Here is a 27,690-nt window from a genome sequence, read left to right as displayed (position 1 = left end):
GTAGTTGTTGTTCATTTGTTTCTTGAATTAGATCTGTGTTGGTATGAACTTTTCTCTTAGAACTGCTTTTGCTGCATCCCATAGATTTTGGTATGTCGAATTTGTTTTCATTTGTCTCTAGGTATTTTTTGATTTCTTCTTTGATGCCTTTGATGACCCATTGGTTGTTCAGTAGTGAGTTGTCTAATCTCCATGTTTTTGTGTGTTTTCTCATTTTCTTTTTCTTGTGATTGATTTCCAGTTTCATAGCACTGTGGTCAGAGAATATGTTTGACATGATTTCAGTCTTCTTGAATTTATTGAGACTTGCTTTGTGACCTGACGTGAACTATCCTGGAGAGTGTTCCATGTGCATTTGAGAATGTGTATTCTGCTTTTGGATGCAGTGTTCTGTATATTTCCATTAAGTACCTCTGCTTTAATGTATCATTTAAGTTCAATATTTTCTTATTGATTTTCTATCTGGATGATCTGTACATTGATGTAAGGGGGGTGTTAAATTCCCTGCTATTATTGTATTGCCTTCAGTTTCTCTCTAAGTTCATTAATATTTGCTTTATATGTATCCTGGTGCTTCTATGTTGGGTGCATATATATTTATAAATGTTGTATCTTCTTGCTGAATTGACCCCATCATCATTATGTAATGCCTTTCTTTGTTTTTTATTAAAATCTTTGTCTTAAAGTGTATTTTGTCTGAAAGTTAGCTACTCCAGCTTTCTTTTCATGCTTGTTAGCCAAGGAATATCTTTTTCCAACCCTTCAGTTTCAGTCTATGTGTGTCCTTTCTTCTGAAGTGAGTCTCTTGTAGGCAGCAAGCATATAGATGGGCCTTGTTTTTTCATCCATTCAGCCACTCTCTTTTGATTGGCAAATTTAGTCTATTTACATTTAAAGTAATTGATAGGTATGTACTTACTGCCATTTTGTTAAATGTTTTCTGGTTGTTTTTGTAGTTCTTCTCTGTTCCTTTCTTCTGTTCTTTTTCTCTTCCTTTATGTTTTGGTGTTTTTCTTTAGTGTTATGTTATTCCTTCCTCATATTCTTTTGTGTATGTACTATAAGTTTTTTCCTTGTGGTTGCTGTGAGATTCATATATGACATCCTATGTAAATAGTAGCCTGTTTTAAGTTGGTAGCAACTTAAGGCTTTGGAATGGATTCAAATTTATCTTTTTACTCCCTCCCTCCAACGTTTTATACTTTTGATGACACATTTTATATCTTTTTATTTTATACATCCCTTAATAAATATTGTAATTTTAGTTACTTTTACTAGTCTTTTAATTTTCATGCTTGCTTAATAAGTGATTGATCTAGTACCTTTATTATATATTTGCCTTTTCCAGTGAGATTTTTACTTTCATATTTTTTTTATTATTGATTAGTGCCATTTCCTTTCAGCTTAAAGAAGTCCCTTCAGTATTTCTTCTAGGGCTGTTTTAGTGGTGATAATTCATTTAGCTTTTGCTTATCTTGATCTGTCCATCAATTCTGAATGATAACCTTACTGGGTAGAGAATTTTGGTTGGAATTCTTTCCTTTTCAGAACTTTGAATATGTCGTGCTACTTCCTTCTGGCCTGTAAAGTTTCTGCTGAAAAATCTGCTGAAAGCCTTATTTCATTTCCCTTGTATATAACACGTTGTTTTTTTTCTTGCTGCTTTTAGGAGTCTCTCTTTATTCTTAACTTTTACCATTTCAATTATGATGTGTCTTCGTGTCTGTCTCTTTGTCTTCATCTTATTTGGAGTTCTCTGGGCTTGCTGGACCTGAATATCTGTTTCTTTCCTTAGATTAGGGAAGTTTTCGGTGACTCTTTCTTCAGATAATTTTTTTGGCCCTTTCTTTTTCTCTTCTCCTTCTAGGACCCCTATAATGTGAATGTTATTCTGCTTGGTATTGTCCCAAAAGTCCCTTAAGGTATCTTTACTTTTTTTCTTTCTTTTTCATTTTGCTTCTCTGTGTGGTGAGTTCCATTGTTTTGTCTTCCAGCTCACTTCTTCACTGTAATTCATCCAGTCAGTTGCTGAATCCCTCTGGTGTATTTTTCAGTTCAGGTATAACTTCTGTTTGATACTTGCTTATATTTTTAATATTTTTGTTAAGTTCTCACTGTGTTCATCCATTCTTCTCTTCAGTTCAGTGAATATATTTATGCCCATTACTTTGAACTCTTTTTCAGGTAGGTTGCTTAACAATGTTTTGTTTTAGTTCTTTTTCTGAGGTTTGTCTTGTTCTTTAAATTGGAACATATTCCTTTGTCTTCTCATTTTGCCTGATTCTCTGTTTATTTCTATGTATTGAGTATATCAGCTATCTCTCCCAGTTTTAAAGGAGTGGCCTTATTTAGGAGATGTCCTTTGGGGCTCAGAAGTGCAGTGCCACCTGGCCACCAGAGCTAGGTGCTCAACCCATATGTGGGCTGTGTACACCCTACTGTTGTTGCCAGGGGCCACTGGTGGGCAGGCCTGGCTTCTGGACTTGCTGTGTGGCCCTGAAGCAGCTACTGTGGGGTGCTGGTGGGCATGGTTATTGCTTGGCTGGCTGTTGAGGTCTGGCCAAGACACAGGGATGGGTAGGGCTCTTATTGGGGCATGCCCACGGGTGCTATCAGGTTAGGTGGAGAATTCTAAAATAGCACCTGCCAGTGCTGATATTAGCAGGGTAGACTGAAATCGCATAAATGGCTCCTGCCAGTGACTCAGTCCCTGGGAAGTATTCTAACTGGTTCCTGCCTCTCCAGCAGTTGCTTCAAGATTAATAAGTATGTCCCTTTCACTTATGGTCCATGGGCTTTCCAGTCTGTTGTTTTTGCACTGGTTTTCAGGTACAGTGAATTTATGCGTGAGCCCTTTAAGAGTATGTTTTCTGTTCCCTGAAGCTCTGTAGTTTTCCTGGACATATTCTCTGTTGATTTTCAAAGCCAGGTCTTTTGAGGGCTCATATTTCCTGTGCAGGACCTAGGGGTTGGTGTGGAGCTCAAATCCCTTGTCCCTGAGGGAAAAGATTTGTTCTTTTGTGATCCTTCCCAACTGTGAATCACTGTGGCTGGGGTATGGGTTTTTCCTTGGTGAGACTGAGTCTCTACCTCTATTCCCCATCTCAGTGATGTCCTTTTACCCTTTGTTGTAGAGTTTCTGTTTATCCAGTTTTCAGGTCCCTTTCTGAAGGAATTATTCCATACGTAGTTGTAGATTTGTTGTGTTCATCAGAGGTGGTGAGTTTAGGATCTTCCTACACCACCACCTTCAACCCTTTCAAAGTTAACTTTTATTGTAGAAAAAATTTATAGAATAAGTAAATAAGAGGAAATCTGTTATTCTACCATCCAGGGATAACCAGTACTAATAATTTGTTGCCTCCCCACACCACTTTTTTTTAGCATGTATTGCTTTTCAAAATACCTAGTTGACATCATACTGTATACTGTAGAGATACGGTTAATGTATCAGCATAGTCAGTGCAGTAAGCAGGTGAGAGGATGCAGGGCTTAGACTGGCTGAGGAGACAGTACATTCATGCTCACCAGGAGGTACTTTTCATTTAGAGGAATTGGTATGTTTCTTTTTTTTTCATATGGCTAAATCTGAATAACTTACATGCATGTTTGAAGCAGCTCCGCTTTTTAATAATCTCTTATCCTACTTTTTTTTAGATAACATATTATGGACATTTTCCCGTATCAAAAAATCCTACTTTTTTCCCCACTCCATGTTTACCATCTGATAGACTGAGAACTGGCAGTGATATAGGATATATTAGTTGAATAGGCCCTTGATAGTCTAAAAGAATATGTCTCACATCTCTTGGGCATATCTTAAAACTGTGCTGTCTAATAGAAATGATGTATGCTACATATGTAATTTCAAATTTTATAGTAGCCGCATTTTAAAAAGTACAAAGAAAATAGGTGAAATTAATTTTAATATATTTTATTTAGTCCAGTATAACTAAAATATTATCATTGCAACATATATTCAATATAAAAAATTATTGAGCTGTTTTATGTCTTCTTTTTCTTATTAAGCCTTCAAACTCCAGCTTATATTTTCCACTTAACAGCACATATCAATTCAGACTAGCCACATTTCAAGTGCTCCGTAGTTACATGTGGCTAGTATTAGCACAGTCCTAGAGCAGGGGTCCCCACCCCCTAGGCCACAGACCAGTACTGGTCCATGGCCTGTTAGGAGTGAGGCTGCACAGCAGGAGGTGAGTGGTGGGCGAGTGAGTGAAGCTTCATCTGCCACTCCCCATCGCTCTCATTACCACCGGAACCATCCCCTCTTCCTGCCCCCGACTCATCCATGGAAAAATTGTCTTCAATGAAACCTGTCCCTGGTGCCAAAAAGGTTGGGGACCGCTGTCCTGGAGTATATTATTTTCCTCATAAGATGTGATAAGATAGCACTTTGCAGGTACTCTAGAGAGGGGTGTAAAGAGAAGAAAATAGCAAATCCAGGGTGCACCATGGATGCTGAGTACTCATTTTGGTGTCTCATGAAATTTTAAAACTTTGCCTCAATAAAAATACATCTTCCTGTACTTACAGATCTTCATGTTACATAATAATGTTAAATTTGTAGTTGCCGAAAGGTTTACTGGGTCTAATACTTGAAGTAATTCTCAGATAGTCAGTAAGATCAAATCCATATACTAAGGATTTTGGATAACGAAGAGTTTGCAAGAGTTTAAGACCTGAGGAGAAATAAATTTTTATTAATCCTGTACAGAAAACCTTTATGAAGTGAGTAACAAAGACATATACACATGTACGTGTTACATATGCATATATAAATTATATATCTATATATATACATACATGCACCCATTTATCATAATCCTTATCATTACTCTCAAGAAACAGTAGCAATTAAAGTCATTCTCTTCTTTTTAAAATGAATTTGTAACATGATAAGAAAGATGTAGCATGACCAGGAACATTCCTAAGGTTAGTGATATAAACTCAATGTATAATATAAAGTAGAACAATATTGAAAAAGCTTTGCTTTAATTCAGTTTGTGATCATGTGACAAAAAAAATTCCTTAACATCTCTAAGCTTTATTTTGGTCTGTAAGATGGAGATAATCCTGCCCTTTTTTCTTTTATTCTGTTCTTTCTATCTATCTATCTATCTATTTATGGCTGTGTTGGGTCTTCATTGCTGTGTGCAGGCTTTCTCTAGTTGTGGTGTGAGCAGCGGCTACTCTTCATTGCGGTGTGCCAGCTTCTCACTGCGGTGGCTTCTCTTGTTGCAGTGCACGATCTCTAGGCCTGTGGGCTTCAGTAATTGTGGCATGCAGGCTTCAGTAGTTGTGGCTCACTGGCTCTAGCGCGCAGGCTCAGTAGTTGTGGCACACGGGCTTAGTTGCTCCACGGCATGTGGGATCTTCCCGGACCAGGGCTTGAACCTGTGTCCCCTGCATGGCAGGCGGATTCTTAACCACTGAGCCACCAGGGAAGTGCCCCAATCCTGCCCTTTTTTCTTAATATGATTTTGATTATCAAATTGGATGAATGAAGGCTAAAGGGACGTACCTTATTCATCTTTTTGTCACCAGGATTTAGTATAGGGTCTGACATGCTGATACCCTATAAATATTGAATTCAAAGGCTGGATATATATAAAAGAACTTTCTAAACTGAGAGTCCTACAAGTGGAAGCTATTATTTTTACTGTACTTCCTTTGTACTATTTCTTCTTATTTAAGTTATTTACTGGAATATGAAAAGTATAATAATTAATATTTACCTATACAATCAATGAATAGGATTGCCCATTGTGGTTGTATTTTTCCATACTATTAATATTTTATTTATCAAATTTTGTTTTAAACATTATATATATTTCTAAAATACGTTATAATTTTATTTTAAAAGATGTTTAGCACTTAAATATCTTTACATCTGTTAAGAGTATACAGTTAGAAATTTTGTTGTTATTGTGAGATAGACATGACTGTTTTTACTGTGCCCAATCTTTTATCAGCTTAAAAATAAGACTAATTGAGGCACAAATGCAAGCTCATTGAATGCCAAAATTGTGGAGGCAAAGGAGGAATATTTAAATTACTTGACTATGGTCTAGTAACTAGAAAATGCCTCCAATAAGAATGGCTTTCTTGGGACTTCCCTGGTGGCACAGTGGTTAAGAATCCACCTGCCAGCTCAGGAGACACAGGTTTGAGCCCTGGTCTGGGAAGATCCCACATGCCGTGGAGCAACTAAGCCCGTGGGCCACAACTACTGAGCCTGCGCTCTAGAGCCCACGAGCCACAACTACTGAGCCCATGCATGGCAACTACTGAAGCCCGGATGCGCTAGGGCCTGCGTGCTGCAACTACTGAGTCTGTGTGCTGCAACTACTGAAGCCCGCGCGCCTAGAGCCCGTGCTCCGCAACAAGAGAAGCCACTGCAATGAGAAGCCCACGCACTGCAATGAAGAGTAGCCCCTGCTCGCTGCAACTAGAGAAAGCCCATGTGCAGCAATGAAGAGCCAATGCAGCGAACAAAATAAAAAAATAATTTAAAAAGTATGGCTTTCTTATTTCGATAATGATGGGAGAAACTCCATCTTTTTCCTCTACAAGGGATGCAGCACTTCATAAATGCTTAGTGTGGAACTAAAACAAAATTATAATGAAAGAGCAAGTAATGTTCACCCAGAACAGCATTTCAAAGTGATCTTCAGGAAAACATTAGCTTTTTCTAGCATCAGTTATAAGTTTCTGTAACTGCACGCTTACTGAACCATCTGTAGCAATTGAAACTTTGGATATTTCCCATTTTCAGGGTACATTTCCCCATTTTTAGGGATATTTCCCATTTTTAGGGATATTTCTCATTTTCAGGGTATATTTCTTTTACCTATTATGAATGAAGGAAGCAACCTCCATGTGAGATAGCATGTGCACTGTGACATATGCCTTGTTGTTTCCTGGGAGTAAGTGAGGAACTTTAGGGAGCAGCTAAATGTTGACAGTGTACTAGGACACCATTATCTAAATGATACTCTCTGGGAGTAGTTGGAATAGTTTTCTGTTTTCATTATATTCCCCCACTTCTACCTTTACCCCAAAACTTTGAATATCTTTGGGTATTTGGTAACAGAAAGATAACAAATCACGCTTGACTTTTTTTTTCTTTTTCTCCACATGACAGTAAATATTAAAATTTTTGATGAGAAGAAATACAGTGCATATTACTAAAACATATATGCAGTGACAGTGTAGATCAGTTGGCCAAATGAAAAATGAGTGATCTATTGATGAAATGAAATGATTTGCCTTAGTTCAAGCAGGGAAAAGGGAACTAGCTCCTTTTCTTCCCTTGTTGATCTTTCCTCCTGATGGCTAGATATGCATTTTTTAGGCAATTCTGTTATGAAAAATTCTCTGCTTATTTCTATTCCATTCTGAATTTTACTGTTTGGTACTGTACTCAGGCATAAGGGCAAGAGGATTGAAATCTTGTCCTTTTTCTTTAATTTTGTTTCTTATATATCTTGCATCTGCTCATTCTTTGCTTAGAAAATGCTAATAATTGGTTAAAACAAGAAGTTAACTTCATAACTGCTGATTGTAATCTAGTTCTGAATAATTTTTTTATTAGGCCCTTAAAAATTTGAATCCAAATCAGCAAAAGCTCCCAAGAACAGTAAACTGGCACATTTAATATATACCAAATTGTAGCTCGTGCATTTGACAATATGCTCTGCATTAAGTTTTGGTTCTTTGATGTTAATGTCTGACTGATGAGTTCAAATGAATAATTGTGAAAAATAAAAAATATATATTCCTAGCTGATTTGGGAATGTAGTTGAGCCATGAGCTACAACTTTTGTGTTGAGTTTTTAAAGAAGCAGAAGAAAAGGAACATGATTTTAGTCACGAGTACTTTTCATACCCTTAACAGTTGTATTATGACTAGAGCAGATTGACTGTCAGTTGCTGATTGATATTTCAATTGCTGGTCCTTAGATATCATTTCTGGGAAGATATTGAGAGAATAAGAAGACAATATGTTCTTAAGGTTGAGTGCTATAGTTGAACCACTGCTTGAATTGCCAGCAAATTGAACTGTTCAGAGGAAAAGAAATGGTATGTATATATAGCAAAACTTTAGGGAAGAAAAAAGAGGTGCTTATCTTTATAAGATGATTATTTTGGAGATAGTAGTTTTCAGTTTAGGATATTGTGAACTGTTAATCTGTAAAGCACATTTATAATAAATAAGTTACAGGGTATATCTGAAAGCAGTTTTTATAGTATCTAACCTAGTTCCAGTAGCTTAGAGTATGTATTTTGAAAGTAATATAGGATTTCTTTCTCTGACCTACTCCTTTTAGAGTTTAATTTTTCCAAGTTCCTGCCATTTATTGTATAATGTGTTTTGTTGGGTCTAAATGCTATGTCACGTTTCTCCAAAGAAGACATACAGTTGACCAAGAAGCACGTGAAAAGATGCTCAGAATTGCTAATTACTAGAGAAATGCAAATCAAAACTACAATGAGACATCACCTCACACCAGTCAGAATGGCTACGATTAAAAAGTCTACAGGGACTCCGTGGCAGTCCAGTGGTTAAGTTTCTGTGCTTCCACTGCAGGGGGTGCGGGTTTGATCCCTGGTTGGGGAACTAAGATCCTGCATGCCGCACAGTGTGGCCAAAAAAAAAAAAGTCTGTAAACAAATGCTAGAGAAGGTGAGGAGAAAAGGGAACCCTCCTATGCTGTTGGTGGGAATGTAAATTGGTACAGCCACTATGGAGAACAGTATAGTGGTTCCTTAAAAAACTGAAAATAGAGCTACCATATGATCCAGCAATCCCACTCCTGGGCATATATCTGTAGAAAACCATACTTGGAAAAGATACACGCACCCCAATGTTCATTGCAGCACTATTTACAATAGCCAAGACATGGAAGCAACCTAAATGTCCATCGACAGATGAATGGATAAAGAAGATGTAATGGAATATTACTCAGCCATAAAAAAAGAATGAAATAATGCCATTTGCAGCAACATGGATGGACCTAGAGATTATCATACTAAGTGAAGTATGTCAGACAGAGAAAGACAAATATCATATGATATCACTTATATGTGAAATCTAAAAAGTGATACAAATGAACTTATTTACAAAACAGAAACAGACTCACAGACTTAGAAAACAAACTTATAGTTACCAAAGAGGAAAGGTGGGGGGAGGAATAAATTAGGAGGATTAACATACATGCACTATTATATAATCAACAAGGACCTAGTGTATAGCACAGTAAACTCTACTCAGTATGCTGTAATAACCTATATGGGAAAAGAATAGATATATGTATAACTAAATCACTTTGCTGTACACCTGACACTAATACAACATTGTAAATCAACTATATTCCAACAGAAAATAAAAATTATATTAAAAAATGCTATGTCATTTATTCTGACTATTCAAACAAGATTGTTTCTTTCTGTAGGAATGTTAATGTTAAGGACCAAATAACTAATTTTGGATGTTTATCTGGTTTTAGAGACAGTTTAAAAATTTTTTTAAATTAAACAAGTAATAGATGAATAATATCTCAGAAGAAATCAAATGATACTGCAATATATAGAAAAAGGAGCCAGATTCCTCCTGCATATCTCTCCCTTTCTTTATTTGCATCCCAGGGGTAATCACTGCAGTCAGCTTGATATCTTTCCAGATCTTTTATTCTGTGTGCGTGTGTATGTGTGTGTGCAGTTTTACTTTGTCTCTGTATTTTTAACATGTTGCATATATTGTTCTGCATTTTATCCTCTATGCCAATATAGAATATCTTTTCATGTCACTACATATAGTTCTGAGTCATTCTTTAACTGCTACATAGTATTCCTTAGCATAGTTATTATCGTTTAAGTTTATTACATCTTTTGAAAAATTAAAAACGATGCTCTTGAAATAGACCCATTGTGCTCAAGCTTAGAGCTTTTAATCTGGAAATGGTGAAAACCATTTGGTTTCTTTAATTTTGTTCTCTAAGTAGGCAGAACACATTACGTTTTTTATCAGAACTGTGGGAGGAAGCAAAAATTGGTTAATCCATAGTTGGATTACTTCAGCTTCTTTTTAAAATGCCTGGATTGTGTCATATTGTCCTAGGTATCTAGGTATATGATTTAATGCAATTGAAACTGAGCTGCACTTGCATCACTGGGTTTCCACTTGGAGTTGGGGAGAACAAAAATGATTACGGTTTTTCTGTAGTGAGACAGAATGGATAAAAGCAGCTTATATTTAAGCTATATATATCTTCTTTGATGAATGTGACCAGAAAGAAAGCCCATCCATGAAGATAGGACCCCTGTATTTTCCTGTTCAATGTTAGATCCCCTGCACCTCCCATTGTGCCTAGTGTGACAAAGACAGGAAGATGTATGAATGAGTGAATGAGTGCATAAATACCATATATATGAAGCATGTCAGTCTTTGAGCCATGAGTTGAAAATAACCCAGCAGTTAAGGCTGCAGAGATTGGCCTTGAATTGCATTGGTATTAACACATCTATCATGCTGAGCACCTAAGCTGTTTGATAAATTATCAGAAATTTGAGTTATTTTGCTCTCCTGCTATGCTTTACTTTCTTTTATAAGTACTGTTTCTCTTTTTTTCAGGTGGATTAGCATATCTAAGTTATTACCTAAGTTACATTTACTTAGGTAAACTTTGGCCAAACCATTCAAAATGAACAATCATGATGAGTAGTTTTTGGTGTGTCTCCCACCAGTGGTTCCTATTTTAATTATTTCCCTATTGAGGATGATTGCTGTTTTTAGTTCAGCTTAGAAAGAAGCACTTTTTGAGTGCCTGCCTTGTAACAGGGCTGATGGTAGATGCTGGGGTTCAAAAAAATGAATGAAGTACCTTCTTGGCCTTCCTGCATCTCAGTGCCCAGAGGGGAGTACAAAGTGCAATTGTAGGGATGTATGCTGAACCAGAATTTTGTGATTTGGTGTCAGTTTGGCCATTCTGAGATTGAGACAGTCTGTAGGCCTGGAGTTTAAAGTATCTCTAACACTTCATCATGTTTTACATTCTGGCATTATTACTTAAGGAGAACCCACAGGTGAATGACCAGTTTTCAGTATGTGTGTGGTGTTCTCTTCTCCCTCTTTCAATTTCTTGTGTATGAACTGCTCTGTCAGAGAAAAGACTATAAGCCATGTCTGGCCTCAGCTTCCACCTGCTGTTGGGAAAGGAACTTGTCTCCCATTATCATTTCTTTGATGTTGTTTGTTATCCTTTTTCCTTTTATTAGTTTGAACACTGATATTAACATTGTCAAGATACAGCAGAATTTAGGATCCTCTGCTAGTGATTTCTTTTCCCTATTTTGGGAGGAGGTTCTAAAAAGAGAAAAACAATCCAAGCTTCTATGTCTTTGTCCTTTCCCTTTCTCCCTTCAGGTACTTGCAGATGGGCACTGTTAATCTCAGCCTGAGGTAGAAACAGTGCCATCCAACTATATTGCTTTTCATTTCAAGTTGGCAGCAGCAGTGCAGTAGTTTTGCCTGGTGTTCCAAGTTGTAGTTGAAAAGATTCCAGCATTCATGCCATTCAGAGTAATAGAGCCCCATTTCCTCACATCTTTTTTCCACCCTGAATTCAGGATGGTGCCAGCACCCTTTCCTCTTATATTTGGAGTTGACCTTTATAGGGACTCCAAATATAGGGTCCATATAGACCCATTTTTCTGTGACACTAGAATAGAAGCTCCATGAGTGTAGGACCTCTATATTCCAGCACTTAACATAGTGCCTGGACAGTATGTGAACAACCCTACCCAGAAGACTGAATGAATCTTTAATGCATAGATCTTTTCAGAGCAAGGGGTTGTGTTCCTATTCTTTATGTGAAGCTTTGTTGATTCCTTATAGTCCAGCAATAGCATGATGGGGCTGGACTGTCTCATAACCAGTATCATTTGCTGGGCTACTAAGAAAATTCCTGTTGCTCGGTTTACCCAGGGATAAGAGGAGAGGTTCTAAATGAAGTCTTCTTCTGGCCCTTGGGTTTGGGATCTGAGGTCCTTGTGACATTAAACTAAAATCCTTGTGCAAGATTTTAGAGACCAGCCTTTTGGGTGTATCCACAGAGGCAGAAGTTCTTATCTTTTCAGTTGTGGCATGGTGCAGAGAGTTTCTGGAATTTCCCAGGGTACCTGTCCACTAGGTTATGTCCCAGCAAAGCTGAGATGCAGTTTATTTTTGTGTTTAAGAGCTGAGGATCTGCAGCCAGACCTCCTTGTTGGAATCTTGGCACTGTCATTTTTCTTATGTGTGATCTTCAGCAAGTTACTTATTTTGCATCTCAGTTACCTCATCTGTAAAATGGGAATAAAATAATACCTAATATATAATGTCATTTGAGGATTAATACAGGCAAAGGGCTTAGAACATGCCTGGTATATAGCACCACTGTTCAATAAATATTAATATTTACTTGGTTGATGCAGAGAAAATTCATACCTATCTTAACTCATTTTCACTCTAATGTGCTTTCCTGAAAAGGGTGAAAAGGCAAAGAGGTGCAGGTGATGTTCTGAAAATCTCACACAGGAGGTGTGTGGAGGCGTGTGGAGGCTCATGGAGGTGTTTTGAGCATATGATGGCACATAGCATCAGCTTCTAATGCCCTCATCCATCAGCATGTGTAAGGTGGAAAACAATAGAGAACCTTTGATCTGGGGGGCTCTAATTATCCCCATAGTAGGCCATGCTCAATTTGACAGTGTCATGATTTTTAATATTTGAAAGTTCCAGAATTGCTACTATGGGATGTAACCCTTTCTTTTTCTACCTCTCTCCTGCTTTTGCTTATACAGTTGAGTGAATACGATGCTCTGCTTCCCACACAGATACCCAAATAGCTCTGACTGCTGAAATATTAGGTATCTTACTGTCAGCACATAACTTGTGTTATTAAATTTTTACTGTTACCTGGGTTTGAATCCCAGCTCTGCTAAGCTTCAGGGTCTTTTTGTTTCTTTTGTTTGTTAAACAGGATAAAAGTATCCACGTCATAGGATTGTTGTGAGAGTTAATGATGAATACAAAACACTTAGCATAGTGTGCATACTGGCATGTAGTAAGTCTCAAATATTAGTTGCAGAGTTAATATATCTGTCAACATCATCACTGTGGTCATTGTTTTTCCATGTTTTAAATCAGCAGTGAAAGGCAAACTCGCACTAATCCTCATTTCTGCTTGGAATTGGGAAACTAAATGAAATGTAGCTACTCTCTGCTTGACATGTACTGTAACCTTTCTTTTGCAGTCAAGATTTTACTGCCTTCAAGGGTGTACATACAGGAATTGTGGAACACAGTAAACCCTGAGAGTCGGCTTTCCTGGTCCTGTATTCCAGCTTCTTTCTACCCAAATGTTGTAGCCCAGATTTCCATTACACACTCCCTTTGATGGCTTCTCCATTAAAATTGCAGCAATGTAATTTGTATTTTGTCCTTGAAGTGAGGCCAGAATTAGGAAGTACATGCAGTGCTTTTGGTAGGAAAGTTCTGTAATGGCCTATGAGATAATTACTTTGATAATGACACAAATTTTTTATGTATAACCACCAGTTTATTAAATACTTTTTACCACTTATCATCCTAGATTTGTTACATTTCTTTTCCTTTAATTTGAAAAACATCCCTGCATGATGGGTGGTATCATCTCCCATTTACAAATGAGAAAATGGAGGCTCAGAAAGGTTAAACAATTTGTCTAAGATTGCACAGCTGTTTAGAGAGACAGAGTTGATTCACTCCACAGATTTTTTTTTTTTCCTCCAAAATTAGAAAGTTGAATCCCAAAAGTTAGGGTCAAAATTTTTCCTAGAGAAACGTATACATGGTATGACTAAATAAAGAGAATAGGTAAAAGAAAGTAAATAGGTGGAAAGAAAGTGTGAAGAAGGTTAAGTTGATATTGTGGATCAACTATAAAAGGAAGCTGAAAATATCAAAGGCAGTTGTCCTGTATGATAGAGGATTTTTTTTCTTTGATAGTTGTCACATTTTAACTCAGAGATTCAGAATTAAAAGTTAAAAATATATCTAGAGCAGAGGGTGAAAATAATATTATCAGTGGAAAGGAAAATGTAGAAATAGAAATGTTATGTATATTTAATAGAAAAGTGATCTAGCTAAGGTGTATCGAGATAAAGATATATGGGCTAAGTGGGGGTTTAATGTAGATATGGTTCAGAGAATAATTACAAACATTCTTTGATTCAGGGAGAGAAGATTCAGATGAGCATTCTGGAGTTTGTTGCCATAGTGTTAAATTACATCTTTCTAGAAATGAGATTCCATTGTGAGGCCTTCTGTTTTTTATTTGGAATTTGTTTTAAGCAGGGGGCAAGGAGGTAAACGCTGAGTAACTACTGCAACTCTGAGGAGGTATTTGTAATACACTAAGGGTTCAGAAGTGCATTTCATTACCTGTATATTAAGCACATCATATCTGTCACTCTGAGGCTTTAGCTTTTACCTAAGAGGCCCACCTTCTTCATTTAACATTTTCATGTGTTTAAACCCCAGCAAGACGTTCAAATTATGCATCTTCAACTTACCTATATCCAGCTGCACATACTTAAGATGTACTAAATATACCCACTTGCTAACATTCACTTACAGGGGACAAATGGCCTGACCTCCCTTCCCCATCAACAAGCTCTTTTCTGGCTTCTGAGTTTGTCAGGGAGGTTCTCATCTATATGGCTGCCCAGACACAAAAATACTGAGGTCACTTTTGATTCATCAACTCCCCATCTTGGTATCTTGCCAAGTCTCCTGGTTCTTCCTTTGGAATGTATTGTTTGTCCTTTTCTGTTCATCACTACTAGTTGAATTTTTTCCTTTTCTCTCTATAGAGGAAAAGATAGTTGTTTCTTGTTTTTCAAGAATTCCCATAAGGCTCTCCAAGTAATTTTTGAAAGACATCTTTCTGGATAGTGCCTTTCTTTTTTTGCTTTAGTTATTTCACCTTAGTTTTGCGGCTAGAGTATGTCACTGAAGAGTTAGCTCCCTATCGGAACTGTAAGTTTCAGTTCTGCTAAAGGAGGAGACCATAGGCATTGGTGTTAGTCAGGGCTGGCATAAGAGGAGTTGAAAACATCAGCTGTTAACAGTAATAAAATCACTTTCCCTATGTGATTGTTTTGAATTTGAACAACAAATTCATCTGTTTTGCCTTAAACCAAAGGTAAGATATGTTTGAAGACAAATATGTGCAGCTTACTATGAGGGAATTTCTACCTTACAAAATTATTTTTGGAGCAAGCTAATTATGTTTACACCTGGGTTATCTGAGAGGATGGTAAAGTATATGATCATTTTATTTTAAAAGTGTTGATGTATTTTGTTTTCAAGAAGAATGAGTTTTATAATTTATTAATTTAAGGGGGCAGTGTTTTTGTAGGAAAGATTACCAGGAATCTTTGGGCCTTAATGGCAATAATTGGGCCTTAATGGCAATTTTCTTGTTGGGAATACTAAAAAGGAGATAATTTTTGTTGGAGGCTTGGTATATGTTGAGAACACAGCAACAGTCAGAAGGACATTAGGAATGTGTACTAATATATGTCTGCAGTGTATTCAGAGTCAACAAGTTGACTATGTCTTGTTCAGATAGATTGTTTAAAGATTGTTGGTAAAAGACTCCTTCCCCATCACTGATTTCCAGTGTATTTATGTTGTGCAACAAACTATACATGACTTTTCAGTTGAGGTATTACATTAATGAGGCACTGAGTTTGCAGTTCAGTAGGAATCTAGACAGAGTGGTGTAGTGGGAAAGTTGTCTGACATGATGGATGACTAGCTGTAGGACATGAAGGAAGCCATACTTCTCTCTTGGCTTCGATTTCCACTCTGTAGTATAAGAATTAAACTGAGGACCTTTCCAGCTCTGAGTCTCTGATTTTTGTGGTGCCACTCAAGTCACTTTTGAAGTGTTTTCTTGGAGAGGAGGTGTTTGTTCCATAGCCTTTTATGGTCTCTCAAAGCCAGCCTAAATGTTCTGGAGTTTTGGAAATTTTTTTTCTCTGTTTGAAGTTACATGACCTAAACAGATACTGAACTTTGACCATAGTATTAGCTTTGTGCTACCAACAGCATTTTAGCAAGAGCAGGATTATTCCCAAACTAGAAATCTATTATAATTCAAATGTTGACGTAGAAGGGCTTCAAACACTTTGTTTTACATAGAGCCATTCTTACGAATATCTGGGATGCTCATTCTAATAATAACTGCAGTATGTATAATGAGGTATAGTTAAAAGCATGGACACTGGAGCTGTACTTCCTGGCCCACATCTGGCTCTGCCCCACATCTGGCTCTGCCCCTTGCTCATTTTGTGACTTTGAGCAAGTTTTAGTGACAGTACCTACCTAATAGGTTTGCTGAGGAATGAATATATGCCTGGCCTATGGTTCTATATATACTTAGGTGCTACTGTGTATTAATTATTCTTACATTCCAGGGTTCAGGCGCTCCTACGATATCTCCTTTAATCATCATAATAATCCTATGAAAGTAGTACCATCATTATCCTCATAAAGAGACAGAGGCTCAGAGAGGTTAAATAACTTGCATCACATAGGAAATAGATGCTAGAGTCATGAAATTAGTAGGTCTTTCTGACTCATTCCAAAACCCAGGCTCCTTCCTTATTTATATATACTGCTCTAAGCCCAGTCTTTTGGAAATTCTAAATGCTGTTAATTACTCGCTGGGCTTTGACTTAAGGAGGCAATTGGTGAGACCAAAGGCCCAGATAGCATCTGAATGCCTCTTTTATCACCAGGAAAAAGTGATGTGTCTTTCAGGCCTCAGGGTTTTCTGTGAATTGTTTTCCTACAATGTTTTTTTTTTTTTTTCCATCTCCTCTGCAGACTGAGGCAGTATCAGTACCCAGTCCCATATAGGCTTTGTTTGACAATGGTCTTGGGGAGTATCTGGGCTGGATAAGAAAAGACTCCTTTGCTAGGTCTATCCTTAACTGAGGAGAGTGAAAATTGTAACATACAAAAATAATTGCAGTGAAGGTAATAACCTGACCATCCATATAACTCTCGCTTTATTCACCAGATTTTTTTTTTTTTTTTTTTTGCGGTACGCGGGGGTTTCTCACTGTTGTGGCCTCTCCCGTTGAGGAGCACAGGCTCCTGACGCGCAGGCTCAACGGCCATGGCTCACGGGCCCAGCTTCTCTGAGGCGTGTGGGATCTTCCCGGACCGGGGCACGAACCCGTGTCCCCTGCATCGGCAGGCGGACTCTCAACCACTGTGCCACCAGGGAAGCCCGTCACCAGATATTTTTTGAATATCTAGGTATCTGACATTTTAATCTGGGGTTTAGATCTTGGATTTTTCATTTGAAAACTTAAAAACGGCTTTACAGTGAAACAGCCTCATTGAAAATTTAACACCGATTATTCTGTATTTACAAAACTTTAAACTGCATTTGTTTTAACTACCTATAGCCAGTTTTGTTTTTTGTCCCTTGAAAATCCTTTAACAGAAATAATGGCACACAAATAGGCTTCTGTCATTACTGAACCTCCTATGACAATACCATACTTAATGCTGAGTAATAGTAATTAGGATGGTGCTGGGTGTAGACATTTTGCATTTTGAGTCTGAGAAGATTTTAGCTTCATCTGAGTTGCTGAGTCTTTGTTCAGTATTTCAGAACAGTATCTTATACATGGGTTCCTAGTAATATAAATATTAAAGAGTGAATTGCATTTAGGAAATTCTGTAAGTACTCTGTCACTTTCATTTCATAGACAGGTGAACAGTGGAGATAATGGTGAGATAATTTTATCCAGTTTATTTTGAAAAAGTTCTGGTATAGGTGATTTTTTTCTGTAAAGGGCTAGAGAGTAAATATTTTAGGTTTTGTAGGCCATATAATCTCTGTCACAACTCATGTTGTCTCTACTCAACTCTGCCTTTGTAGAGCACAAGTAGCCATAGCAAAACATAACCATATGGGTGTGACTATGTTTCAATAAAACTTTATTTATGTAGACCTATTTTAATACTCTTGAATGGATCTGGTGGAGGGTCCAGTGAAGACACTTATTTGATGAAAACAGTTGTTTGAGCTTCTGGCAAAGTTGCCTGCCAACTTATAAAGGAGTCACAATAGTGTTTATATAAAAACAAAAGCAGTGTTTTGAAATATCATGGCTACTAAGGACCAATCTCACAGGAATTCTCTTTCCAAAATGGCATAATTTTGCTCTCAGTGAATGCTTATAAAAGAGTCTTGCATAATGTATTATTAATTTGGAAGCTATTACTTGGTCAGCTACATGTGCAGGTTTTTAGTTTTATTTGTACATTTAAAAATGATAAGTGGAAAATTCAATACCATTCAAGAGAGGAGAGCTACTCAATACTTAAGTAGATATTTGCCAAACACATTTTGAGTTGAGTTTCTATTTTTAACTGACATACTGACTTAAGTTTGCCAAAACCTGATTGCATTTGGAAGGAAAATGGCATTGTTGCTATTTCCTCTGCACGAGAACATCTGAAACAGGCAACTGGCAGCAGGGAAAAGTGAAGGAGAGGGCAAAAATATAATACTTTGTGAGCTTGTTTTGTGTGTGTGTGGGGGGGGGGATGTTTGGTACTAAATTTCACATCTAGTTAGGTTGTATTTTCTTTCACTCTGATCTTTAGAGTACCTAGTTTATTTTCTACATTCTATATCCCCCTCAGGTAAATAAAGGAAATTCCATCTTATTACAATTAGAATGAGTTCAGTAACATATCTTTATTTTTGAGGTACGGTAATAAATCATTTTGTTAGATTTTAACCTTCTGATCCAAGTTGACTAATATTCTTATTTGTGATCTGTATCTTAAAAAGTTTAATTTTAAGTATGTTCCCTTCAGTGAGTAGTAATTCTGTTTTAGAACAAGAGTAATGGACTTAAGGTGTGCCAAATGGCTTAGAAAACATTTTAAAATAGTAACTTTACAAGTACTACATTTTAGACCTTAATGTGTAGACAGAATAGGTTAAATAGATTAACCAGAGTCATTCTGAAAAGCAAAGTAACACCCATATGAGTATTTTATCTTAGATTACATTTTGTGCTTTTATTAGAACCATTGATTTGGTAAAAGCTCTCAACGTAGTATTATTATAGAAACTGTTTTGAATATGGGGTTGCAACAGACTTGGGGTTTGTCAACAATTTCAGGCTATAGCTGGGTGTAGTTTTGGATGGTGTTTTGTTTGAAGCTGCTATTTGTTTGTTTTACAGTAGTGGCATTGGGGTGTCATGGAGCCCTAGTCTGAATCCCTAGTAGGAAAGTTTTTTGTTTTTTTTTTTTAAACATCTTTATTGGAGTATAATTGCTTTACAATGGTGTGTTAGTTTCTGCTTTATAACAAAGTGAATCAGTTATACATATACATATGTCCCCATATCTCTTCCCTCTTGCATCTCCCTCCCTCCCACCCTCTCTATCCCACCCCTCTAGGTGGTCACAAAGCACGGAGCTGATCTCCCTGTGCTATGCGGCTGCTTCCCGCTAGCTATCTATTTTACATTTGGTAGTGTATATATGTCCATGCAACTCTCTCACTTTGTCCCAGCTTACCATTCCCCCTCCCCATATCCTCAAGTCCATTCTCTCTATGTCTGCATATTTATTCTCGTCTTGCCCCTAGGTTCTTCATGACCATTTTTTTTTTTTTTTTAGATTCCATATATATGTGTTAGCATATGGTATTTGTTTTTCTCTTTCTGACTTACTTCAATCTGTATGACAGACTCTGGGTCCATCCACCTCACTACAAATAACTCAGTTTCATTCCATTTTATGGCTGAGTAATATTCCATTGTATATATGTACTACATCTTCTTTATCCATTCCTCTGTTGATGGACACTTAGGTTGCTTCCATGTCCTGGCTATTGTAAATAGAGCTGCAATGAACATTTTGGTACCCTAGTAGGAAAGTTTTGAACAGGGTTCTGAGGAGTGTCGTTGTCAGATTTTGATGTATCCTTTAACAATTATCCTACCTAAAAAGATCAAGGGAACATGGAATTGGATGTTGCAAGTTTTAACTCTGATGTTTTTTCTGAAGGCAGATATTTCCTATTGCAGTGTGGATACCATTCTCTATTTAAAATAATGACATAAACTGGTTTGATATTTCACCTTTTTGATCATTCAGAAGCTGTTGTATGAATACATTTTCCAAGTAGATACAGAGAACTTTTTTTTTTTTTCTCCGTACGCGGGCCTCTCACTGCTGTGGCCTCTCCTGTTGTGGAGCAAAGGCTCTGGACGCACAGGCTCAGTGGCCATGGCTCACGGGCCTAGCCGCTCCATGGCATGTGGGACTGGGGCACGAACCTGTGTCCCCTGCATTGGCAGGTGGACTCTCAACCACTGCGCCACCAGGGAAGCCCCAGAGAACATTTTAAGTGAAGTTTTTTTTTAGCAAGATTATGAATATTCATAGAAGTTCCTTTTTTGGTCAGATTGACCCATCAAGCCTTATAATGGAAAAACTTCCATTTGTATTTAATTTCAGTTGGATTCTCTTTTAAGAAGCTAATAACCACATTCTAAATGTGCTTAAACCTGTCGAGTTAATAGGAAATATACTGAGGATTCTTAGACAGCAAACCAAAATACAAAAAGAAGGGGAAGAAACCTTAGACGTACATCATGATGGAGTAGATTGAATACTGTTATGTAGAAAGAACACAGCACTGGGAACTAATGATTATTTTAGTACCTATAATGTCCAAAACTAATTCACTAGTTTGGGAATTGAAATACCCTCTGAGAAGTTTGGTAGAGATGTGCATAAAGGAGGGAGGCTATTTCAGACTTGGTGTGGGTTAGGGGAGGAATGTGTTTCAGGGTCCAACAGGAGGCCTGTCAAGAAATTATTTCTAAGAGAGAGCAGGAGCTCAATGTAGCCATGCCAGCAGGGGAAAAGAGTGTTCTATGAAGAAAAGTGGAATGAGCTAAGGCTTGGAGGTATGAGAAGACGTTGAACACTGGGCATCTGTATTCATTCAGTAGATATGGTGATAAATGAGGAAGTGGAAAGTGGTGTGGTGAAGGATGAGGTTGAAAAGGATTGTTGGGTTTTAAATACTAAGGACCTTATTTACCAGGCTATAGCATCAGAACTTTGCCTTGACTGTGGCAGGGAGTCCCTGAAGGAAACTTAGATTCATATCCTCTTTGATTTATTAGCTGTGTTTATTTTTTATTTTTTGCGGTATGTGGGCCTCTCACTGTTGTGGCCTCTTCCATTGCGGAACACAGGCTCTGGATGCGCAGGCTCAACGGCCATGGCTTATGGGCCCAGTCGCTCTGCGGCATGTGGGATCTTCCCGGACCGGGGCACGAACGTGTGTACCCTGCATCAGCAGGCGGACTCTCCACCACTGCGCCACCAGGGAAGCCCTTAGCTGTGTTTATTACTGCTCTTGCCCCACTAATGTGTTAAAACAACAACAACAAAGGAGGATGGAGTCTAGTTTGAAAGCTCTGTGATTTTTTTTTTGTTATTATTACATTAAGTTTTTAAAAATTTTTATTATATCCAATGGCAGAGAAAATATGAGTTATCTTAAAGCTCTGAGATTAGGAGTTTAAAGCTCTTGGCTCTGATTCTGATTTCATTACTAATTTTGGCAGAGCATCTAGTCTCTTTTAGTCTCACATCCAGGTCGGATAAAATTAGGTTCTTGGACCCTTGTTTCTGCCCTGGTCCTGTTTATGAAGATGGGGGTGGGGATGGAGGTGGGTGCTCATGGAGAAGGCAGGCAAGCAAGCTAATTTCCATCAATAATGGTTAAATGAGTACTTCTGAAATTATTTTTTCTAGGGTATTTTGGCAGAAAATGCCAGGACAGTAGGACATTGTAATTGAGAAGGATGATTTCCTGGTGGTTGAATTTCAGGCGCTCTGTAACCTGGGTAGAAAATGAAGACCTTAAGACCTCACAAGTGAACTCTTAAAGTTCCCTTTCTTCTATCAGACAAATTAAGAAAATAATAATTTGCATCTACCTTATTCCCAGGATGAACTGAACTTGTAATAGAAAGGTGAAAGTTGTTGGTAATGTCAGGTTCAGCTCTTCTTTACTATTCTATCAGCCATTGTCTTATTCTGAATGGACCAGTTATCATCTCATGTTGAGTTGGTCTACTTGCTTCCATTATCTCCCAGCTGCAGTCCCAGATTGTTTTGTCATGTTATTAATCTTCTTTTTTAAAAAATTGTTGTTGGAGTATAGTTGATTTACAATGTTGTGTTAGTTTCAGGTATACAGCAAAGTTACATATCTACATATATCCACTCTTTTTAAAATTCTTTCCCCATATAGGCCATTACAGAGTATTGAGTAGAGTTCCTTGTGCTATACAGTAGGTCCTTATTAGTTATCTATTTTATATGTAGTAGTGTGTGTATTGTCATTCCCAATCTCCCAATTTATCCCCCCCTTACCCTAATCTTCTTAAAACACGATTTTCATTATGTTATTCCCTTAATTTAAAAATCCATACTACCATTTTAAAAATTATTTATTTATTTATTGGTCTTTTTGAGTTCCTTAGAATCTCTGTATTATTCTCTGTGAATGGGGAGAGGAAAGCTTGGGATGTGCTGGGGAATTGAGTCTGACCTAATAAAACAAATCGTATTATTAATTTGTATTGTCTAAATAAAACTTTTTTTCCCTTGGCAAACATCCTTCAATCTAAAGTTACCTAAGGCATAAGTCCCTCATAGAAGGTCGTGTGATTGGAGGTAGATAGTCTTAGGTTGGTGAACATGGTGTTTCAGGGTTTCCAGAAACACACCTATCCATTTGCTGTTTGTAATAGTAGGGGAATGCCTGTCTTTGAGGGACAAACAATTGTTACTTAATAATTGATTTTCTCTTATCTTTTTGATATTTGAACTATGTAAAGCACCTTGAATTCTATCTATCTGGTATAGTATATAGTTACTCAGTAGTGGTAGCTACTGTTACTATTACTTTACCTATTCATTGTATACAGTTGCTGTTTAAATTCATATGGTTGTGCTAATAGCCAAGATAATTTACATGGTTGTTTCAAATTAGGATTAGTGAGACTTTAAAAGCATTTATTAACATTAAAATCATTATAGTATTGTTTTCTCTTCTCTTGTTTCTAATTTAATAACTACCAAAAAGAAAATTCAGGCTGGTTTTCCTCGATTTGTTCTAAATACTACATGATGCTTTTTGAGATTTTGTTACCTTCTAGAATTTTTCATTAGCAGCTATGTATGTTGATCAGCCTTGTTTTACTGAAGATTGATAATTAATGGGACAATGTGAAATTAAGCTTCTCCTGTAGAAAATGTTGCTATTATTCTTCCTTGCATCATGATTTTTATAATACTTAAATTTTATAACTCTCTGAAACTCCCTATAGGATGACTGAAAGATGATTTTCCTACCAGAAAGTGGCCTAAAATGATCGGTATATCACCACTTATAAGTTCAAAATTCTTATTAAAGCTCCGTATTCATCCTTCTTTCAGCTATACATCTTCTACCTTATGGATTTTTTAAAGATTCTGTCACTACCTTAGTAGTGTTTGAGTAGCTTGACTTTAATGTGCTGTGTATTTTACTGATGACTTTCAAAAAATTATCATGCATTTTTTTAAAAAAAAATTTATTTATTTATTTTTGGCTGTATTGGGTGTTTGTTGCTGTGCGCGGGCTTTCTCTAGTTGTGTTAAGCGGGGGCTACTCTTCGTTGTGGTGCGCAGCCTTCTCACTGTGGTGGTTTCTCTTGTTGCGGAGCACGGGCTCTAGGCACGCGGGCTTCAGTAGTTGTGGCACGCAGACTCAATAGTTTTGGCTTGCAGGCTCCAGAGCGCAGGCTCAGTAGTTGTGGCGCACGGGCTTAGTTGATCCACGGCATGTGGGATCTTCCCGGACCAGGGCTCGAACCCGTGTCCCCTGCATTGGCAGGCGGATTCTTAACCACTGCGCCACCAGGGAAGTCCTGTCATGCATTATTGAACATTTAATTATTAAATTAGAAAGATGATAACTTAAAATCTGATTTTACATACTCAGTAAATTCCTGTGATTAGAAAATTCTCTCATGGTGTTCTATTTATAATTAATATACCAAGTAAAACTAATTAGAAGTATCTGAAACCCCTGGCAAAATCTGTAATTAGACATGTGATTCATAATTAACTGACTCTTCTTATTCTTGCCTTTTCCTCACCATTTGAATTAATTACTTGTGTTCTTCCTTATAGTCTTCCTATAGTCACTACAACACAGACACCAGCCAATCAAGATGGCCATAGCACTGGATTCAGGGTCTTGAAGGACCCCTGCATTCTTTATACTGCATCAGGCTTTGCTGCTTTTGTTGTTGAGTTGGCGTGGTGGTGGTGGTGATGGTGGGGTGGGAAGACTGGGCCATCAGCAGGTACCTTAGAGCTGGTGAAGTTTGGGGCAGTGACTGTTTGCCAGACCATATTACGGAAGTATTTCAGCACAACCCTTAATGCTGTACTGGTATGTACCAGCTGACTATTAGCTCTGCCAAGAGGTGTTCAGTTCTCTGACTGTAGAGTCAGAGTTACTACCCAGTTTGAGAAGTACTTAATGAAAGTGTATAGACAGTACATAGGGGAAGGTTTGCATGAGCCTTTTGGGGGAAAACTAGTAAAGACTTCTATGGTGACTAGAAATTTGCCATAGTCAGATTTGAGGAGGAGGTTCTAACCAAGCTGAGGGGAAAATAGCATTTGCAGAGGCAAAGGAGTGTGAAAGAGCATGGTGGATTCAGACATGAACAAATAGGAGAGATGGAAGATGAAGATGTCTTTCTCTGACCTTTGATTTTTTAAGCTGAATAAATATATATTAAGACCACATTTGTATCTTTGAAATTGCTCCATTTTTGGTAAAGAACTGCAAGACTGTTTGATATTCAGTTTCTTTAACTGTATCTAATTATTTTAGGTGTAGGGAAAGAAGGGAGAATAGGAATTTGTTACAGTTCAGGGCTATACTAAAGATTGATAGAGCAAGAGTGCAATGAAAAAACTTCTCTGCTGATTCACTGAGAGGCTTCTAATGAGCAAACACAAATTCAAACAGATTGAGGATGGTAGTTTTTTTTTTTAATGACATAAAACTGTTGCCCATGAGGCTTTTTGGCTGACATCATGAAACTAATTTTGCTTAATAACTGTGGAGGCCTACAAATTCAAACGTGTGGAAAAGGAAGTAAATTACTGGCCTGTCAGATTCCTGTTGCCTATCATCTTTTATCTGAATAGCAGCTTTTGTTTCCAGACTGTCATGAGCAAGTATGTGGACCCCTTCAACGTTGTATTTGTATATGCTTGAATAATTCAATTCAGAGCCATCTAAATATAACAAATCTACAACAGTGAAAACGCTTTATCTTCTTACATTTGTGTAACTTAGGGAGCATATCTATGGATATCTCTTCTCATTTCTGAGAGCTCTTGAGATATGTCAAGGATTTGTAGGGGTGTAAGTTTTGCTTTTATTGTCAGAGTTGATGACTCATACCTTTGAAATATAATGAACTCATATGGACAGCAGAATAAACATTTTCTCTGTGACTGTTCAGCTCAATGAATGATTTGAAAGCACCCACTATGTGCTAGGAATTGTGTGGAATACAAAGGTGAACTACTGGCATTTTTCTGGGTATCAAATTATGTGATTTTTTTCTCTCAAGCTATATTTAGTAAAAATGACTGTCTTGATGGTGTATGTGTGTAGCATAACAACAAAGGCTACAATAAAGGCTTGAGTTACTGGTAAACAGATTATTTGCTTCAAGGAGCGTTTTGAAAATAATGGTTTAAGTTCTTTTATGGCTTCATTTTTTACAGCATTTTCAATTAATGTTACTTATTTTCTTTCTACTTCCCATTACTCTGAATAATTAGAAATGAGGAGTATTTTCTGTGAAATATATATTAAATCCAATATTAATTCAACAAGTATTTAGATAGCATCTACTAGGCCCTAGGTATGGAGTGAGCTGAATAGCAAAGTTTGCTATCCATAGAATAAAATTACTCAGTAGAAAGGAAGCTAAAATAATAAAAACGTGAAAACTTTCAGCTCTTTTGGTATGCTTAATGTTATGAAAATAACAGTCAGTCTTAAATGCACAGAATTTACATTTGGTTTTGCAGGTATGTTGTATTTTTGTTGTTGTTCACAGAGGCTATCGGAAAACTTAAGAAGGTGTAGACTGTCTACTTTTTGAATACTGATTACCTTAACCAGCATATTACATCTGTGTTTTTCTTTTTACTTATTTCATATTGTGGGTAGCTCAGTTACTTTAGAAATTAAGGACATTCTGTATGCTATCACTTGGCTAGAGCCAGATCTAGGGAAACAAAAAGATGGTGAGAATCCTTGCTGTAACAAATTGCCCTTTTGTAACTTTGTTCATTCCATTTCTACTTCCTGGAATGCCCCCTTTTCTTATCAAAGTCTTTCCCAAAACCTTACCTAAACATTTCCCTTGACATTTTACTCTTTGAAATTTCTATAACATTTTGTTTGTTGCACCTTTTGGGATATTTATTTTTTACTTTTTTTGTATGTACCTGAACTATGTTTTCTTTTGAATTATAAGTTTCTTGATGGTGTCATGAATGTTGAATTGGGCCATGAACTTTTAGTTTATTTCCAGTTCTTTACAGTCATAAATGTGCTATGATATAAATCTTTGGATTTTTTATTATTTAGAACAGAGTTCTGAGAGAGAAGTTACTAGGTCAAAGGGTTTGAACTTTTTAAAGCTCTTGTGTATTGCAAAATTGCTTTCCAGAAAGACTTTACCTATTTACACTACCACAGTAGGGGTATGTGCAAAGATGCCCATTATATTGTATCATTATATTACTATAATTATGTTATTATATTACATTATAATTTGTAGCTATCAGTATAGCTGTAGATTATGGTATAGTAACAATCCCCAAAATCTCAGTGGTTTAATACAACGATGTTTACTTTTTGCTCCTGCTACATGGCTAACACATATCAGCAGGGGGTCTTCTCTCTCTCTTTGGAGTCATTTAGTGAACCATCCTGATCAGAGCTCCATCTGGTTACTTCTTTCCATAATCACTGCAGCAGTGGGTAGGTCTTCCAGTTGTGTACTGGTTCCTAAAGCTTATGCCTAATAATATATCATGTCTATGTACATTTTAGTGGCTAAAGCAAGTCATGTAGCCAGAACTAAGTTGAAACAGGGCAGTGAAGTACAGTTCTACTGTGAGCCTAGGAAGGAGGAGGACTGGAACAGCACTAATAACTAACATCTTATTTAAAAAACAACTCAAATTTTATTGATGAAAGATGATATCTCAATTTGATTTCCTTTGCCAATGTAGGTGAAATTTTCATAACTTATTAGCCATTTGTTTTATTTAATCTTCCCTTTTACTTGTTTTATAAACACATGCTGTTGGTTTACTTTTATATTTCCATATTTTTGAATTCTGTCATTTTTGTGAGGATAGGAGGTCATGGTGTGCAGACTTTCAGAAAATGCCTTCTGTTTTGAAAACTTGAACAG

General features: G+C 37.1%; 1 pseudogene across 1 annotated transcript in view; it reads left to right on the top strand.

Annotated features, from left to right (window-relative positions):
- Window positions 1-27,690, top strand: part of LOC149750157 (uncharacterized) — a 157,472-nt pseudogene that overhangs the window by 22,834 nt on the left and 106,948 nt on the right. Inside the window, exon 3 of the transcript XR_016392031.1 lies at window positions 1-27,690. This exon is cut by the window's left edge and continues 14,605 nt beyond it. The product of XR_016392031.1 is annotated as an uncharacterized LOC149750157 (transcript).

Source organism: Delphinapterus leucas, chromosome 2 (assembly GCF_059928025.1).
Source record: "Delphinapterus leucas isolate spDelLeu-1000000601 "Yukka" chromosome 2, BTC_Dleu_Yukka2, whole genome shotgun sequence".
Lineage (NCBI taxonomy): Eukaryota > Metazoa > Chordata > Mammalia > Artiodactyla > Monodontidae > Delphinapterus > Delphinapterus leucas.
Note: the sequence above shows the minus strand (reverse complement) of the source record. Positions and strands in the feature narration are given on the sequence as shown.